Source organism: Physeter macrocephalus, chromosome 7 (genome assembly GCF_002837175.3).
Source record: "Physeter macrocephalus isolate SW-GA chromosome 7, ASM283717v5, whole genome shotgun sequence".
NCBI classification, from domain to species: domain Eukaryota; kingdom Metazoa; phylum Chordata; class Mammalia; order Artiodactyla; family Physeteridae; genus Physeter; species Physeter macrocephalus.
The window spans coordinates 147871492-147890200 of record NC_041220.1 but is presented as its reverse complement, the minus strand read 5'-3'; the positions used below and the strand labels follow the sequence as shown (position 1 = coordinate 147890200).

The 18709-nt window shown below is 42.1% G+C and overlaps 1 long non-coding RNA gene across 3 annotated transcripts in view; it reads left to right on the top strand.

Annotated features, from left to right (window-relative positions):
- Positions 1 to 18709, top strand: part of LOC102988620 (uncharacterized) — a 72599-nt gene that overhangs the window by 16167 nt on the left and 37723 nt on the right. For 2 of the 3 annotated variants that reach the window (XR_449308.4, XR_008617961.1), the window contains exon 7: positions 9056 to 9165. This is a non-coding gene — a long non-coding RNA (uncharacterized lncRNA). The remainder of the gene's footprint in view (positions 1 to 9055; positions 9166 to 18709) is intronic. The other variant, XR_003680738.2, reaches the window with a different exon arrangement.

Below are 18709 nucleotides of genomic sequence, written 5' to 3'. Positions count from 1 at the left end.
GTGTCTCTTCCGCGCACTGCAGGACCCGTTGCCACATCAGCACCGTGGATGTTACCCTGCCCTGAACCTCATTTACGGCATCCCTCTGCGGCTTTCTGCCCCGAGAAATGCTCCCCTAACATCTCCCCCTGAGACACACGTGCCTCTGCTTTTGGAATCATCCCCAGAGATTCACCCGCTCCCTGCTACTTCCCGGCATCCCCCCAGCAGAGCCAGGCACGCTCCCTAGATGGTCTCTTTGCACTGTCTGTCATTTCACGATAGCCCTGGTCTCACTTCCCTACGCATCCGCCGTTTGCCCTGTGGTCTCTGAGCCACGTGAAGGTACGGGTTGCAGCTTCTCATTTTTATGAGTCCCGCCCCAGCACCGTGCCTGCCCTCCGCCAGTTACCACTGAGCATTTTCGAGAAATACCAGGCGCGAGAAGTGCAGCTCAGGGATGGACTGTGGATGCTGGTGCCTCAGTGAGCTCAAGGGTCCATGTCTTCGGTGGGATCCCCCAGGAAGCAGGGAGAAAGCAATGAGGCTGTGCTGGTTCAAGGAAGTGGAAGAGAGGGAACAGGGGCCGAGGCAGGGAAGGAGGGAGAGACAGGGCAAGGCGGGGTTACCGCTGCTGGGTATAATAAGCAAGGCTGACTGCTCTGCGTCTCAGGGAGAAGGAATTACCTGCTGGCAGATGCCTGTCTGCCGTTGTTCACAGACTCCATCCTTCCACGTGGGGTCTTAACCTGCCCATGCTTTTGGGTTGTAATATATCAGCTGGAAATGGAAATGAATATATGTTTGTATCTGTATATGCATATAGATCTATGTGTGTGAATTTGTGAATATATATATATATATATTTTCCCCAGAGAACATATATTATATTCAATATTAGATTTAAGATGGACATATTATATATGATAATATATAAGGCATATATATGTAATATATGTAACATATTATATATATATGTCTATATATAAGTATATATGTTATCATACCTAAAATAATAGTATATATATAATATTATATATTATTATTGCATATTTGATACATATATGTATAGCCCATTTGGGCTGTTATAACAAAGTACCACAGACTGGGTGGTTTAGAAACAACAGACATTTATTTTTCCAGTTCTGGAGGGTGATATTTCAAGATCTGCTGGCAGATCTGGTGTCTGCTGAGAGTCTGATTCCTGGTTCATAGACGGGCATCTTCTTGCTGTGTCCTCACACGGAGGAAGGGGTGAGAGAGCTCTCTGGGGTCCCTTTTATAAGGACACTAATCCCATTCATGGGGGCACCGCTGTCCTAACCTCATCACCTCTTCACGCCGTCACCTTGGGGGTTAGGGCTCCAACATATGGATTTTGGAGAACATAAACATGCAGACCGTAGTGATGGATATATAAGGAGACTTGCTGTAGGGAAGTGGCTCATGCAGTTATGGAAACTGAGAAGCCACAAGATCTATAGTCAGCAAGCTGCAGGCTCAGAAGAGTTGATAGGGTCAGCTCCACTCTGAGTCTGAAGGCAGAAGACAGATATCCCTGTATGAAGACAGTTAGACAGAGAGAGGTTCCTTCCTTTCTGTGGGAGAGTAGATCCTTTTGTTCTACTCAGGCCTTCAGTCGCCTGGGTGAGGCCCCCCCACATGGTGAAGGGCAGTCTGCTTTATTCAGTCTCCTGATTCGAATGTTAACCTCATCCAACAAGGTCCTGCTGTATATAGCCTGGGGAACTATATTCAGTGTCTTGTAGTAAACCATAGTGGAAAGGAATATGAAAAAGAACATACATATATGTGTAACTCAATCACTTCGCTTTACACCTAAAACTAACACAACATGGTAAATCAACTCTACTTCAATTTTTTAAAAATGTTAATCTCATCAAGAAACGCCCTCCCAGACACGCCCAGAATCATGTCTGACCAGATATCTGAGCACTTTGTGGCTCAATCGGGACACATAAAATTAACCAGCATAATGTCTGTGTATATGCGTGTGTGTGTGTGTGTGTGTGTGTGTGTGTGTGTGTGTGTGTGTGTGTGTGTGTGCGTGTGTGTGTGTGTGTGTGTGTGTGCATACATCTTAGGATGCATCAAGCACTGGGCCGAATAAAGGATAGAATTTTTGCTGGAACATATGGGCGCTGTAACAGTATTCTAAAGTCATTCTGAAACATCATTTGCAACGTCCAAATACAAATTAAGGGAAGGATCTGAAAAAATAAAAGAGAGAAAGTAGCCAGTTGGCCAGGCATACAGCATTCAGACAGCTGTGATGCCACCTAAAAATTCCAGTAACTCCAGAAAGTTTCCATGTTTTCTGCACTCCTCACTGCTGAGGAAAAGACACCCATCCGGTCACCCTGTTACGGTTACGGCATTTGAAGGAACTGGCTGCTGGCAGCCCTGCAGCTATGAGGTCTGCAGGGTGTTTCTTTCTCGCTTACATTCCTCTCTAGAAAAATCTGTGTTCCCAGTTCATGTAAAGAATGCAGGGCGTTATTTCATTCTTCGTTATGGAGGTGTAATATTCCATTGTATATATAGACCGCATCTTCTTTATCCATTCATATATGGATGGACACTTAGGTTGCTTCTCAGCCATAAAAAAGAATGAAATATTGCCCTTTGCAGCAACATGGATGGACCTAGAGATGATCACACTCAGTGAAGTAAGTCAGAGAAAGACAAATATCATATGATATCACTTATGTGCGGAATCTAAAAAAATAGTACAAAGCAACTTCCTTACAGAGCAGTAACAGACTCACAGACATAGAAAACAAACTTACGGTTACCAAAGGGGAAAGGGAGGGGGGATAAATTAGGAGTTTGGGATTAGCGGATACACACTGCTGGATATAAAATAGATAAACAACAGGGACCTCCTGTAGAGCACGGGGAACTCCACTCAATATCTTGTAATAATCTATAATGGAAGAGAGTATGAAAAAGAGTAGATATATGTTATATATAGGAATATATATTATATGTACGAATATATATTATATTTAAGAGTATATATATATTATGTATATATAAATGAATCGCTTTGCTGTCCACCTGAAACTAACACAACATTGTAAATCAGCTCTACTCAATTAAAAAATAAAATGAGAAAAAACATTGCAGCGCAGATTCAAACTCAGTTTAATTTTAAAATGACAAAGGCAGCCACCCTGGGACGAAAGTGAATTACTCACTTCTTTACTCTGCATCAGAAACGAAACTGCCGGCCTCCCAGTTTGGTGCCACCAGCTAAATGTGGAGAAGGATGTGGTCTCATTTGTTTCATGAAGCAGCTGTTGTAACCGTCCCTCGCATCCCAGGCTTATTACGCTTTACCCAGAAGTCCTTTCCACTCTGGAAGGCGGACGGTTTGTAATTGTGTATAAAGTAATAAAAACGACCAGATAACCTGCTTTTGCAGAAGATGCCAGAAAGAGTCATCACAGTCAGTTCAGACAAAAGGCGCACATGCCCGAGAATCTTTAAGCAATATTTAAGAAAACGCAAATATTGCGACAGTCTCTTGAGATATGCCTTAGGACTGTGTCTATTTATGAGAAGCTAGCTTCGCCGTGACACGTATTTCAAACCACGGCAGACACTGTGTCTGGTGGGGTCACCCAGGCATCTTATCAGCCAGAATGCCACGCAGCAGGCATAGAGGGACTGCCTCATTGTCTGGAAACCCTAAGGATGCATATTTGCCCTTGATAAACACCTAATCAGAGCTAATGTAATGTTATCCTTGTAAGCAGTTCTGTAGTGAGATAGACCATTGCATGAATCACCACAGAGGTCTCATCTCTCCTGTGAGTCAGCCAACATTTAACGTCGCTTTATGGCAGTTCGTACTTAAAACTTGGCAGTGAAGATTCAGGACCGGAGTGAAATTTTAAACACAGTGTGATGCCTACCATTTGGGCTTTTTCTTGGATACTGGACTTCGGGATAATGACCTGGATTCTCTCATCCTACAAGACCTTTTGGTAGCCAGTCCAGTTCTGAGGAAGAATTGGCCCCAGTGTTTCAGAAGATGGTAACTCATTAATCCATTAATACTGTTGAGTATTCATATGTTAGCCTTCGTGGGCAAGATCTTTCCTAACAGAGAGATCTCTTCTTGAATTTGACGACACTCTGCCTTTTCTAAACTCACATTTTCCGTGAGGAATCTCAGTGCATATTGGTGTTGCCAAAATAGCAGAACATCCTGGCGGATGGGAGGGACAGGGCTGGGCCCAAGGGGTTCATGAGCAATTTAACAAGCATTTGTGTGTAAGGGTCTGAGCATCTGTTGGATCATTTCTGTACTTTCTGCTTCATCTTCCACTCTCTCGGATGGAAAGAAGTGTTGCCAAGTGACACAGAGAAAGCCAGTGAGCATCTCTGGTTTTCATTTCTCCGTAGTCCTTTTTATACAGAGTCCCCCTGTCCCCTTGTAGCGCGCTGTAGGTGTCGTGTTTTTTTTTTGAACAGAGTGCCCTGAGCTAAAAGGGTTCCTTTCCTCCAAACTACGTGGGAAACCTCTTCTTCAAGATAAGAAGGAAGCCTATTTACCTGGTGTGGATCAAGCCTCATGCAGTACTGGTCATGTGTCCCCTGCCCAGTGAATGTTTGTCTAATACAAAAACGTGACATCCCTAGGAAACGCGGGCACGTGAGTCACAGGGGAGACATGTTTTGGACATCTACTGTCGTAGATTCTGAAACATAAAGAGATTCTGCAGTACCTACATTTTCCCCAGTTTCAGCCATGGCAGCTGCGCCCTAGCTTCCCACAAGTAAGAAAAGGGGGAGAAGACAGTAAGATCCTTGCATATCTCAATCTGAATATGTAGCCTGTCCTCACAGCCTGACTACCCAAGACGTCAGTAGGTGGTTTGAGTTGCGTTGCGTGCAGGTCAGGAGGTTCTCAGAGGAACAACAGGGCGCTACTACTTCCAAAACCCAGAGGCAGAGAGACAGCGACCCTTCCAGCAAAGATGAGGACTTGACAGACAGAGAAGTATTTGTATGGAGGACAAAGAAGAGTGTAGCTCCAAAGAGGCCTTTGCAAACACGCGTGTGCAAAATGAAATCTCTTGGAAGGGCCATCTGTGAATATCAAGGGAACAGAAGCACCGGCTTTTTAGGGTCTTCTCATTCAGGCGTACTCCTCGTGCGACTCAGAAGTTAGAATCCATTCTCGTTGCTGAGCATAATTGCCATCGCTTTGATCCTCATATATTTGTCACGGAAGCCAAGAGCCTCCTAGGATACCCCTAGGTAGTGGATTATCCGCTACAAATCTCAAAAGTTATGTCAGCAAGGGAACTCTCGGTCACTTCCCGTTATACCTCCTCCGTCAGTCTTGGTTCCACGGTCAAGAGCAAAACCCAAGGTCCGTTCCTGACATCTCCCCTCCATCTCCCCTAGAACAACATCCAATGCATAGGACGGTGTTCCTGCCTCCAAAGCCTCTCCTGAGCCTGTCCCTTTCCTTCATCTCTAAGAGAGCTACTCGTGAAATCCATGCCCCTCTCTTACCTGCGCGCCGGCGATCGCCCCCCGGCTGAACATCTGCATCCACCATCACCCTGCATAGTCTTCTCCGCTCTCCAGCCAAAGGGTGTTCGGAAGCGAAAACCTTCCGCCATTTTCTTAGCTAAAACTGTCCGCCGACTTCCCATCACGTTGACGATGACGTTCTCACTCCTTCACATACAGTGCCTGGCCATGCATTTTTTGGACCCATCTGTCTCTCCAACGTGTTTTCCCATCTCTCTTCCCCACACCCCCTCCTCTTCCCTTGTCTGGGTGGAATTAGGTCACTTAAAAGGCAGGCACTTTAGTGTGATCAGCACAGCTACCTCATAAGTCTGTGCACAAGCTACGTTGTCAGTAACCTATTGACCGTTGATAAATGCCAGTTCATTGCCATTTTTATATTATTTTTACTGAACTATAGTTGATTGATAATATTGGAATCGTTTCAGGTATACAGCAACGTGATTCAGTTATATAGATATTCAGTTATAGCTAGATGGATAGATATTCTTTTCCAGATTCTTTTCCATTATAGGTTACAACAAGATATTGAACAGAGTTTCTTGTGCTCTACGGCAAATCCTTGTTGTATATCTGTTTTGTATATAGGAGTTTATCCTTCCCCTCCCTTTCCCCTTTGGTAACCATAAATTTACTTTCTGTGTCTGTGAGTCTGTTTCTGTTTTGTAAATAAATTCATTTGTATTATTTTTTAGATTCCTCATCTAAGTGATATCCTATGATAGTTGTCTTTGTCTGACTTACTTCACTCGGTATGATAATCTCTAGGTCCATCCATGTTACTGCAAATGGCAATATTTTATTCTTTTTTATGGCTGAGAAGCAACCTAAGTGTCCATCAGTAGCTGAGTGGGAGAAGAAGATGTGGTGTGTATATATAGATATATATATGGGACTATCACTCAGCCATTGTTAATCGGTAGTTTATGTAAATGTTGCCCGTGCAGAGATCTCCTTTCACTGCAGTCAATAAACACTGAAGGATTTAAACTGTTTGACGTGGAGCTTGTCTTGGGGCCACCCTGGCGCCAGGGAGAAGGGAAACAGCTATAAAGCCCAGAGACATAAATCGCTCTTTGGATATTCTTAAATTGCAGGATTAGTGAAAAACTGACAAGGTATGAATATGAATAATGCAAAGATGGTTGCAGTTAAGACGACCTTTTCTATGTATGGGGGGAAAATTTTTTAAACTTCTTTCCGAGTGAATGTGTGTATAGACATGGGCCGAGACCCATCAACCCCGTTGTGATGTTTGCACAGATCTCATTTGAAAATGGAATAGAACATTTTGGGAGCGCTTTCCTTGAAACCTATAGCTGAGAAGTAATGGTCCCCTCCAGTCCGTCTGGGCTGGGGTTTGGCACACAGGTTTTCCAATGCAAAAGAAACATTTATTTTTCTGTGGAAGGATGAACAGAAGGAGAAACTCGAGGACCCCATCACCTGTTTAAGGAAAGAGAAGGAGCCTTGAATAGGTTGAATAGCTTCTCCCCCAATTTATGTTCATGTTGAACCTCTGAATGTGATTGTCTTTGGAAAGAGGGTCTTTGCAGGTGTAACTAGTTACGATGAGGTCATCCTGCAGCAGGCTGAACACTAAATCCCGTGAGGGTGTCCTTAAAAATGCGGAAGGCTCAGAGAACAGCGTGTAACTGTGGAAACAGAGATGGGAGTGATGTGTCTACAAACCAAAGAGCCCCAGGGATTACCCACAGCGTCCGTCAGCTGGTGAGGGATGGTGGGTGGAGCAGATTCTCCCCAGGAGCCTCTAGAAGAAACCAAGGCTGCTGACACCTTGGTCTCGGACTTCCGGCCTCCAGAGCTGGAAGAGAATAACTTTTCATTCTCTTGCCAGCCCAGTTTATGGTATTTTGTTATGGCAGCCACAGGAAACTAATACGCCTAGCTTTGTTGACGACCTGGGTTCTGGAGAGAGCATAAGCTTTAGACATCTTACGGCCTTTCCGACACATTTTGTACTGGAGCCCCCCAAGAGGAGCTCGTAGGTGTCACAAAGGGTGTGAGAAGCACCCCCAAATCACAGATGCTCCAGAATTGCCATCAGTGGAACAAGTCTGGAATTGCTTTCTCTAAACGATCCCTTCACATTCCTCCGAGCCTCATACTTCCACGTCCGTGGTAATCATAAGCTCACAAAGAAAGCTGAACATCCCTCCAGAGCCTCTCCGTACTGTACAATTGCACAAACTCCAAAGCGTGTAAACAAGAGGCTCAGCCTCCTGAAATTCGCTGCCGAATATCAAGAGATTAAATCTTCCGTCTGCGGAGCCCACGTGCAATCATCAGCAAATTAAACTTTATCTTTCACATCTTCCGTTGCCAAATGCTTTTTTTGTTTTGGGGGGTTTTTTGGTAGCGATTAAAGATGCGTTCCCCCAGTGAGCGTTCTCGGGAGGAGACTTCAAGAACGCTTTCCAGACCGAGAGCAGGGGGTACCACTTCATGCTTTCAGTGCGGATGCAGAGGACGTCTGCTGGGACAGGGCATTCTTTGCGACGTGGCCAGGAGGGATTTCAAACTTCAGATTAATGCGCTTTCTACAGAAAGAGATCACCTTGGTGTTTTGTTGGTGTTTTGTTTTTAACTGAAGTGCAGTTGATTTGCAGTGTTTCAGGTGTACAGCAAAGTGATTCAGTTTCATATATTTTTTTTCAGATTCTTTTCGATTTTAGGTTATTATAAGATATTGAATAGAGTTCCCTGTGTTATACCGTAGGTCCTTGTTAGTTATCTATTTTATATATAGTCGTGTGTATATGTTAATCCCAAACTCCTAATTTATCTCTCCCTTTGCCCTTTGGTAGCCCTAATTTTTTTTTTTTTCTGTCTGTCAGTCTATTTCTGTTTTGTAAATAAATTCATTTGTTTCATTTTCTTAGATTCCACATATAAGCAACATCATACAGTGTTTGTCTTTGACTTACTTCACTGAGTATGATCATCTCCAGGTCGATCCATGTGTCTGCAAATGGCATTGTTTCATTCTTTTTGATGGCTGAGTAGTATTCCATTGTATACGTGTACCACATCTTCTTTATCCATTTATCCGTTTTGTTTGTTTGTTTTTTGGTCTGACTCTGCTTGTATTCCTCTTCCTCTGGAACCCTTCTCTCTAGTGGTTGTCAAGGTTACCATTCAGGGGTTGTAATCTGGGGTGAGACTCCAGGACATGTACACACAAGCAGGTCGCAGCACAATTGCCACAGGTAAGAAAAGAACATCTGGAGGTTCCACCCACTCACGGTTTGGTTGCTGACAGAGTCTGAGAAATCAGTCCCCTAGCAGCTCATCAAGGGAAAGGTCAGGTGTCCGAGCTGCTGAGATGCAGGCAGTGACTCCAGCGCACAAGGTTCTGCACCCGCCCGACTGCCCTGGTGTTGGCTTCCACCTATGCAGTGCGTCCTCGTACCGCACTCAGCGGGGAACGTTCTCATATTGTCCTGTAACCAATGCCCGTGCACGTCTGCTTTCCCTTCAGGTACAACGTGGTCCTGAGAAAAGACAGAGCAGGGTGACGCTGACAAACCGGCCATCTCACCTCGGGGAGGAGTCTACCGAGCACGGATGCTAGGACACTCAAAGTAAACAGTGCGTGTTCTTAAAAATTACTGATTTTATTAAAGTAGAGTCGAGTTAAATGTTGTGGTTGGTTCCGCTGGCCAGGAAAGGGGACTCAGTTAACCATATATATACATTCTTTTTCGTATCCTTTTCCATGATGGTTTATCGCAGGATACTGAATACAGTTCCCTGGGCTCTACAGTAGGTCCTTGTTGTTTATCCATCCTGTACATAATAGTTTGCATCTGCTAATCCCAAACTCCCAATCCATCCCTCCCCCCCCACCCCTCCCCCTTGGCTACCACAAGTCTGTTCTCTTTGTCTGTATCTGTTTCATAGATAAGCTCATTTGTGTCATAATTTTAGATTCCACATAAGTGATATCATATGGTATTTGTCTTTCTCTGTCTGACTTACTTCACTTAGTATGATGATCTCTCGGTCCATCCATGTTGCTGCAAATGACATGATTTTGTTCTTTTTTATGGCTGAGTAATATTCCGTTGTATATGTGCACCACATCTTCTTTATGCATTTATCCGTCGATGGACACTTAGGTTGCTTCCATGTCTTGGCTATTGTGAATAGTGCTGCTGTGAACATTGGGGTGCGTGTATCTTTTTGAATTATACTTTTGTCTGGACATATGCCCAGGAGTGGGATTGCTGGATCATATGGTAGTTCTATATTGATTTTGTTAAGGAACCTCCATACTGTTCTCATAGTGGCTGCACCAGTTTACGTTCCCACCAACAGAGTAGGAGGATAAGGAAATCGTATTTTTAAAGAGACAAGGAGCCTAAGACTATCTTCATGTCCTGGATTAGACTGTTCAAAACGTCCCGTGAAGTGTAAACTCAGAAACCACAACCTGCCTTCATTTTCACTTTTACAGATGTAAGGGGAAGTAGGAAGACCATTGAAATAACAGTATCTGTATTAATGCAGTAAAAAGAAAGAAAGAAAGAAAGAAATTAACCTTTCATAGAATGTGACTGTGTTTTTGCTCTCATGAAACTTCTTTTGACTTTTGTGACAGCCACACTCCAAGGCTTGGCTGCAGACATGTCCCCTTGGTTATTTATGTGGAGCAAAGGCAGGGACCAGCTCAGGAAAGCTGTAACCTGACATCCAGGAAGGACACACATAGTAGGAACACTTTTCTTCCCGAAGGCTCACATTTTTCACCTTGAAACTCCCACTTGAAAGTTTCAGAAAGGAATCTGGTGCAGGGCATTTTGTGCTAAGAGCAGTAAAAATAATCTCCAAATCTCAGTGGGTTAGGACAAAAATATTTATGTCTAGCTCCTGCAAAGTCCAACGGGGTTGTTCCCCACTGGGGGATTCTCTCGGGCCATTCTTTGGGGTGGGCAGCCCCTAGAAGGGATCCCCGTGGCCTTCCCTCCTACCACTCACACTGTTGTGTAGACCTTTTCCACAACGGACCAGCTTTGTTCGGTGCAACCCATATGACAAAGGCGATGGTTATGTCACTTCTGCAAGTACATTAGAAAAGAGATTAGTTTTACTGTTATGTTTAAGTTTCCTACAGATACGTGTTCTCTTCTTTCTTGTATGTAGAATAGACTGATCTCTTGGGACGCTACTGGTTGGGAGATTTTTGTTTTTAATGGGACCGGTCTTCTGCCCAGTTGCCATTGGTCAGAATCAGTTAACATTGTCCAACGTACCAGTATTGCGGTGGGGTGCAGGTAGGGTGTGGTCTTGCTGTGTTCCCTGGGGGATGAAGGATCATTTCTGTAAGCTTCCTCCAAATTCCTGGTCATCTCTACCTTCATAGCCCTGCAAGATTTCGTGTTTTGATCAACAAGCTCTATTTTCAAATTGTGTACATAATCGTCTTCCTTCTTATTAAAAAAAATCACAGCGGTTCTAAATATTACATTAGACTGGGATTCAAAGTCAGTGCTGTACCCAGATAGTCTATGTCTGCTTTTTAATCAGGGTCAGTGTATTGCTAGAATAGTCAGAATAAATTTCCTGTTTTTAAGAACTGTAGCCTATATTTCAAAATTCAGATTCACATTCCCTGATGCATCTGATCATTTAGATGACGTTGAATTCTGGAGAACTATTTCAGGTTGGTCGGGCGTATGAATTTACAGTTTCAGGAACATATGACATATGGAAAAATAAGGCATGACTATAGCATTTAGATAAACACTGCGTGTTCCGTGTCTTTGCCCCTTTGCGTAGCATTTAGAAATTTCCGTCATAAAAAACGTGCAGAGGAACGATGGCTTCGGAAAATATGAAGTTTCATAACCCACATTCCCGGCAACAGGGAAGATAAGTAAGTCTGGTAATGCCATTGCTGGGTTTGCTAGCAGACGTTCTGATACAGGAGAATAAGGGCAAATGCCAAAAAAAAAAAAAAAAAAAAAAAAAACCAGTAAATTCCTTTATCATCATTTCTCCATAAAATAACCTTTTTCCTCCCTGCTGCTGCAGACGAGCATTTATACAGCAAGTGATGTATTACATGAAGTTAAATATTTGGGTTGGTGTGTTAGTAAATTTGCTACTAGAAACACAGACAGCATTTTAGATTCCACGTTGCTTTCTGGGCACAAACTTTTCAGTGCAATCTTCAGATCATATTTCTTAGATTTCTTCATGAATTGGCTTGAGGACGGCTGCTACAAATGCTAATGAGGTGATAGGAAGCATTTAAACCCAGCTTCTGTGAGATTTTACGCAAGACATTATTTCTGGATATTTTTCCAGCTCCCTCGACTTTTTTCCCCCCTAAGCAACGCTTCCGTTTATCCGCTAGACTGCATTACAGTGACAAAACACTAAACTGTGTTTGCGTGATAAATCTTTAAGCAATAAAATTGCTGATTTATCTGTTTGGTGAGTTTCTCATTTATTGTTCTCATTTACTCCATGGCAAAACCACTTTCGGAATCTGCTGCAGAGAAGGTGGAAAGCAAAAAGAATGTTCTGCCGTCAACCTCTGGCTGCGCACGGAAAGCCAGCCCCCAGGAACCGAACCAAGGGTATTCTGATCGGAAACGTCGACGGGTTTCCAGCTTTCCACTCACACACGAAACGAGGTGTGCTGTCCCAGTTTTCCTTTCTATTGAGATGTAGTCGCTTTGGAGAAGGTTCTCCTGAGATGCGATGGGATGCCAGGTGTGCAGGGCTCAGAACGCAGAGTTCATTGCTCAAGAAAAAGGGAAACACCCACAAAAGCCCCCATCACCCCTGTGGGTGGAATGATCCTCCGAGAGTTGGCGCCTGGTGAGACGTTCGGGAGGCTGCTCAGCCAGCAACGGGGCTGCGGAAAGTAGACGTGATTGCGAGATGCAGATCTCCAATGAAGTACAAAATCTGCAAGGCTCAACCGCCTCCGCTGGCCTCACGATTGATGGAGAGGACGTGAATGAGAAAATGCTGTCCAGAGAGACCATGGAAAGGTGCTGCCCTAGAGGAGAGAGGGGAACACATTCTGCTGCTGCTGAGAAGCTGAGTAAGAAAATATCATTAGAGCAGAATGGAAAAGATCCATATGCCGTAATAGTGGGTGGAAAGGGAGCGACAGGGTGCAGGAAGACAACCCCAAAGCAGAACGAAGGTGGGACTTGTGTTAAGCTAAGAGTGAGGGATACTTGATCCAGCAATCCCACTCCTGGGCATGGATCCAGACGAGACTCTAATTAGAAAAGATGCATGCACCCCCAATGTTCACAGCAGCACTATTCACAATAGCCAGGACATGGAAGCAACCTAAATGTGTCCATCGACAGATGAATGGATAAAGAAGATGTGGTACATATACACAATGGAACACTACTCAGCCATAAAAAAAAATGAAATAATGTCATTTGCAGCAACGTGGATGGACCTAGAGGTTGTCATACTAAGGGAAGTCAGTCAGATGGAGAAAGACAAATACTGTATGATATCACTTATATGTGGAATCTAAACAAAAGTACAACAAACTAGTGAATATAACAAAACAGAAGCAGACTCACAGATACAGAGGAGAAACTAGTGGTTCCCAGTGGGGAGAGGGAAGCAGGGAGGGGCAAGATAGGGGGAGGAGATTAAGAGGAACAAACTACTAGGTATAAAATAAATAAGCTATGAGGATATATTGTACAACACAGGGAGTATTGCCTGTATTTTATAATAACTATAAAGGGAGTATAATCTATAAGAATTTGGAATCACTACTTTGTACACTTTAAACCAATATAATATTGTAAATCAACTCTACCTCAATTTTTTAAAAATTGGTTTTAATGTAGCAGGAATAAGGAAGATAGATGAATAATACAGAAGCACTCTTTGGTGCTTTTGTGAATACAAGAAAAAAGAAATAGACTCACACATATAGAGAACAAACTAGTGGTTCCCAGTGGGGAGAGGGAAGCGGGGAGGGGCAACATAGGGGGAGGGGAGTAAGAGATATAAACTACTGTGTATAAAACAAAGGCTACATTGTACAGCACAGGGAATATAGCCAATATTTTGTAATAACTGGAAATGGAGTACAGACTATAAAAGTTTTGAATCACTTTGTTTATACCTGAAACTAATATAATATTTTAAATCAACTCTACTTTAATTTAAAAAAAACAGTTATAGGAATTTGGGAGAAAAAATATAAAGGAAACAATGAAATGATTCCAAGGACATTTAAACTGCAAAGTCAGCTAATCTGAATAATTTGTGTATTAGTAAATGTTTCCTTTGTAAATATTAAAATATTTAAAACGTAAAAGAGAGAGACCTCCCTGTCCTATTTTTGCAACACCTTTTGAATCTATAATCACATAAGCATTAAAAGTTTAAAATTTTTAAAAGGGGAGGAAAACAAGGAGGCAAAGAAAATGTGTCCATTTAGAGTTTCTCTCATGTTCTCCTCTTAAGTGATAGAATTGTAGTCTTGTGTCTCTAAAGTTGGAAGGATCTTTGGAGATTATCTGACCCAGAGGACAAAATTAAGAACCAGAATAGTTGTGGACTTTTTTTTTTTTTTAAATTTTAAGGTCACACAATTGGTAAGAAAATTAAAAAAAAAAAAAAAAAAAAAGAAAGAAGGGGCTGAGTCATACTTGAAGAAACAGTGGTTGCTCATTTTAGCAGATCTGTGAATGACTTTTTTTTTTAACCTTTTATTTTTTATTGGAGTATAGGTGATTAACAATGTTGTGTTAGTTTCCGGTGTACAGTAAAGTGATTCAGTTATACGTATACATGTACCTCTTCTTTTTCAGATTCTTTTCCCATTTAAGTTATTACAGAATATTGAGTAGAGTTCCCTGTGCTATACAGTAGGTCCTTGTTGGTTATCCATTTTTTAACTTTATTTTTTCTTGAGGAAACTTTATTGAGATCAATACTTCAGTCTCAAAATCACAGTAAAAATGGAGAGTTTGTTGTAATGTTCCAATTTTGATTTTTTCACATATTTTATTAGGAAAATTTTTAAACATATAATTTGAAAAGATTTTACACTGAACACTCAGGTACTCATCACCTAGAGTGAAGCATTAACATTTTACTAGACTTGCTTTGTAAGCCTATCCATTTATCTATCCCAATTTCCATCCATTATTCTGTGTTTCTTTTTGAGACATTTTAAAATGCATACAGACATCCACACAGGCTACCCTGAATATTTCAGTATACATATCATTAACTAGGTTTTACTATTTGTTTAAAATTATTTCTAGGTAAAGTTTACATACAATGAAATGCATAAATATTAAGTGTACCGTATGATAAGTTTTTACAAATAAATATGTCTGTGCAACCGACCCTATCGAGGTAGACGTTAACATTAGCCCAGAACATCCTCTCATCCTCCTTCCTTTAAATTAGCAAAGGCTGAAGGTCTGTGGGACAAAGTCCAGGAGAAACAAGGCACATACTTCCAGGTGTCCTCTTCCGGTGGAATTACGTGGGTATGGCTAATTGTCCCAGCGATGGTATGTGACAACACATCTGAACTCTGGCCAGTCAAATTAGCCCACCCAAGCCTTGGTGTCCGGGAATTTTACTGGGGATCTGTCATGAAGGCTGAAGTACCTACATCACAATTTCAGCTCTTCAGATTCCAGACCCCTAGAGCAAAGACATGCATTCATCAAGTAGCACAATTTAAGGGCTTCCCTGGTGGCGCAGTGGTTGAGAGCCCGCCTGCCGATGCAGGGGACACGGTACCACTTGGCCCAAAATGTCAAGCATACAAAAATGTTCTTCTCAGACAGACTGTTCTCATGGATCAGAACTCATTATTTCCCAGGTGCCCGTCTGAGGCCATTCCTGAAGAGAAGCATTTGTAATAAATATGGAGGCAAACCCTACAAAAATGAGAGTACGTGATTAAACTGCATAATCACGCACAAAGAGAAAGGGAAACAGCAGAAAACAGTTTGCAACACAATTTTGAAAAATAGAAAGCTGATGGTTAAGGTAACTGAAAAAAAAAAAGACGCCTACGTATTGGGATGTTATTGGTTATCCATTTTAAATATACCAGTGTCGGGACTTCCCTGGTGGCGCAGTGGTTAAGAATCCGCCCGCCAGTGCAGGGGACACGGGTTCGAGCCCCGGTCCGGGAAGATCCCACATGCCGCGGAGCAACTAAGCCCGTGCGCCACAACTACTGAGCCTGCGCTCTAGAGCCTGTGAGCCACAACTACTGAGGCCCGCATGCCTAGAGCCCGTGCTCCGCAACAAGAGAAGCCACCACAATGAGAAGCCTGTGCACCACAACGAAGAGTAGCCCCTGCTCGCCGCAACTCGAGAAAGCCCGCGTGCAGCAACCAAGACCCAACGCAGCCAAAAATAAAAATAAATAAATAAAAAATTTTAATGAGATGTGACCATAATTTTAAAATAAATAAATAAATAAAAAATAAATATAGCAGTGTGGACATGTATGAACGACTTTAATTCCCCAGTTCAAAAATCACGGTATGGAAAAATAAACACACCATCAGACACATAGCAGGAACATGGTGGACGTTCAAAAACAGAGAGGAAAACTTAAAATAGCCACGTGACCTCAAAGTATCCGGTAAGACCCAGAGAAGACATCTCTACACCATCAGAAGGGCTGGAAGCTAGAAGAATGTCTTTTAAGCATGAAAGAGAAATTTCTGGATGTCTAAAATTCTACACTGAGTCGAGTCTATTCTGACTACAGAGGAAATAAAGACATAGTGCAAAGCCAGAGTGTTTCCCTCTCACGGACCCTCATTGTTGGGATTTCAAAAGGAAACTCACAGGAAGAACAATGTTGAAGTCAGATGAAGGAAGAGGATGCAAGAAACATTGTGAGCAAAAGGAGAAAAGGACCGGAGAGTAAACCCAATCTAACACTGACCGCATCAAAGCCAGTACCAATAATAAATTTACAACTACATGAGGGCATACAAGCAAAGGTGGAGCCAAAGTTAGCAGTGATATAGCTTGCAGAATAAAAATGGAACAGAGTTAAAGCAAGTCATTTCTTTGAGAAGACAGTAAACATGTGAGCTTTATTATTTTTCTGCTGAAGTTATTAGGCATATTAAATTTAATCACTAAATAATGAAGACTGAAAACACAGCTTCCTCTTAAAAACATGGGAGAAATATTTTTTTTTAATTTAGGTATCATAGAAGAGAAATAATAGAAACGAAGAAAGGTAACGGTTCATAGGAATTGTAAAATAAGCACACAAAATGAAATTTAGAAATATTAGCAATTGCAGTACATGTAAATGGATGAAACTATCTCTTGATAGATAAGAACTCTCGGATCGGGTTTAAAAAAAAAAAAATCTAGGTTCTTGCTAGTTTGAAAGGGTCTGAAACCAATAACCAAGAAGGGCTAAGATAAAGATATGAAAACACTGAAATGGTGAGTAACTATGAAGAAGAACTTTCTGGAGCCCTGTTCAAATCAAGTAAAAAAGACTTTAGGAAGTTAAAAAAAAAAAAAAAGAAACATGGATAAAGAAGGCTAGTATGAAGCGATAAATTTTCGCCAAAAAGTTATAAACATGCTAAAGTTCTTTGGACCTGGTAGCCAAGCACTTAAATACACAAAGCCAGATTTGGGGGAATTATAAGAAGAATAAGCTGTCCAACCTACAGCCCAGCCATCTACAAGTCTTTGCTTAGAGAGAATCCTGCTTTCAAAGGAAAGAGAGACATACATACCAAGTCTCATTCGTGTAAAAATTAATGATTAGAGATACAGTATAAACTGAATAAAGCTCGCCTTTATTTCTACTTAATTGGCCTTTTGACCACTCCATGGAATCCAAGGGACTTGATATACTTAGTAGGTGGTGGAGGGGGAGATGGGAATCCTCCAAGCTCATTCTCACTCCTGGGAGAGCCTGATACCTTAGGCACCCTAGAACATGTGTGATCCATTAAGAAGGATTTTTGCAAGGGTCTGAATAAACTTGGAGGCGGAGGTTTTCTGTCGTCAATGTAGTTTCATGGAACCATGGGACACAGCCTCGGGATGACAGCCAGAAAGTTGCCAGTTGGAAAAAGAGTTGCATCAGTTAAAACCTTTTACCCGCCAGCCACTTGGAAAATGAAAGTTACACGACGAAAATAAACATACAGCTCAAATGAAAACCAGATGCATGCAGCTTTGAGGATCTCTCTGTGTTTGGTTTCCTCTCCATCTTATGTTACATTCCTTCTAAAATGGATGCGACTTCTGGAAATTACTTTGCACAGTGAGATCTCCCATTTGTTTGGGGCAACGTCTTTAGATAGACAAATAGAGAGATTCCCCAGTTCTGACTCAGCTAAGGGAGATAGAAGTCTATTGTACATCCGAGGACACATCTGGAACAAATCAGGCACATTTACTTGTTTCTAAATACCAATCCAGACAGTAGCTTAAAAGTCATTTATATATCCCCTCTCCCCACAATCCTTCTGTTTAGGATGGCCACACCCAGTGCAAGTTTTTCATCCTGTCGACAAGACCTTGACTTTTATGCATTTGACACTTTTTTGAGATACGGTACATCTTGTCTTTCTGCTTTTCTAGAAAGATGGCTTACTGGACAAAAAAGAATACGTTCACTCTGTGAAATGCACGAGTAGGACTGGAAATGTATAAGGGACTTTTCACGCTCACTTGGTTTTGACACATGCTTCGGGGCTGTGGCTACACGTATGACATTTTTTTGAAAACCAAGTTGAATAACGTCATTCCACAGTGTCTGGAGGCAGTGAGTGGGCAAACCCTGACGTTATAACCAGGCACATCTGATTCAACTCTGGGCTTTCACACTGAGCTGTCTGAATTTGAGCTTTCTCACCTGTAACAGCAAAAGCAAGAAAGAACGCACAGAAGAAAACACTGTGAGGTTACCACGAGAAAGCGTAAGATATAAATCCCCCAGTTTGGTACAGCACGAGGAATATAGGCAATATTTTTTAAATTAATTTTTATTGGAGTAGAGTTGATGTACAATGTTGTGTTCGTTTCTGCTGTACAGCAAAGTGAGTCAGTTATGCATACACATATATCCACTCTTTTTCAGATTCTTTGCCCATATAGGTCATTACAGAGT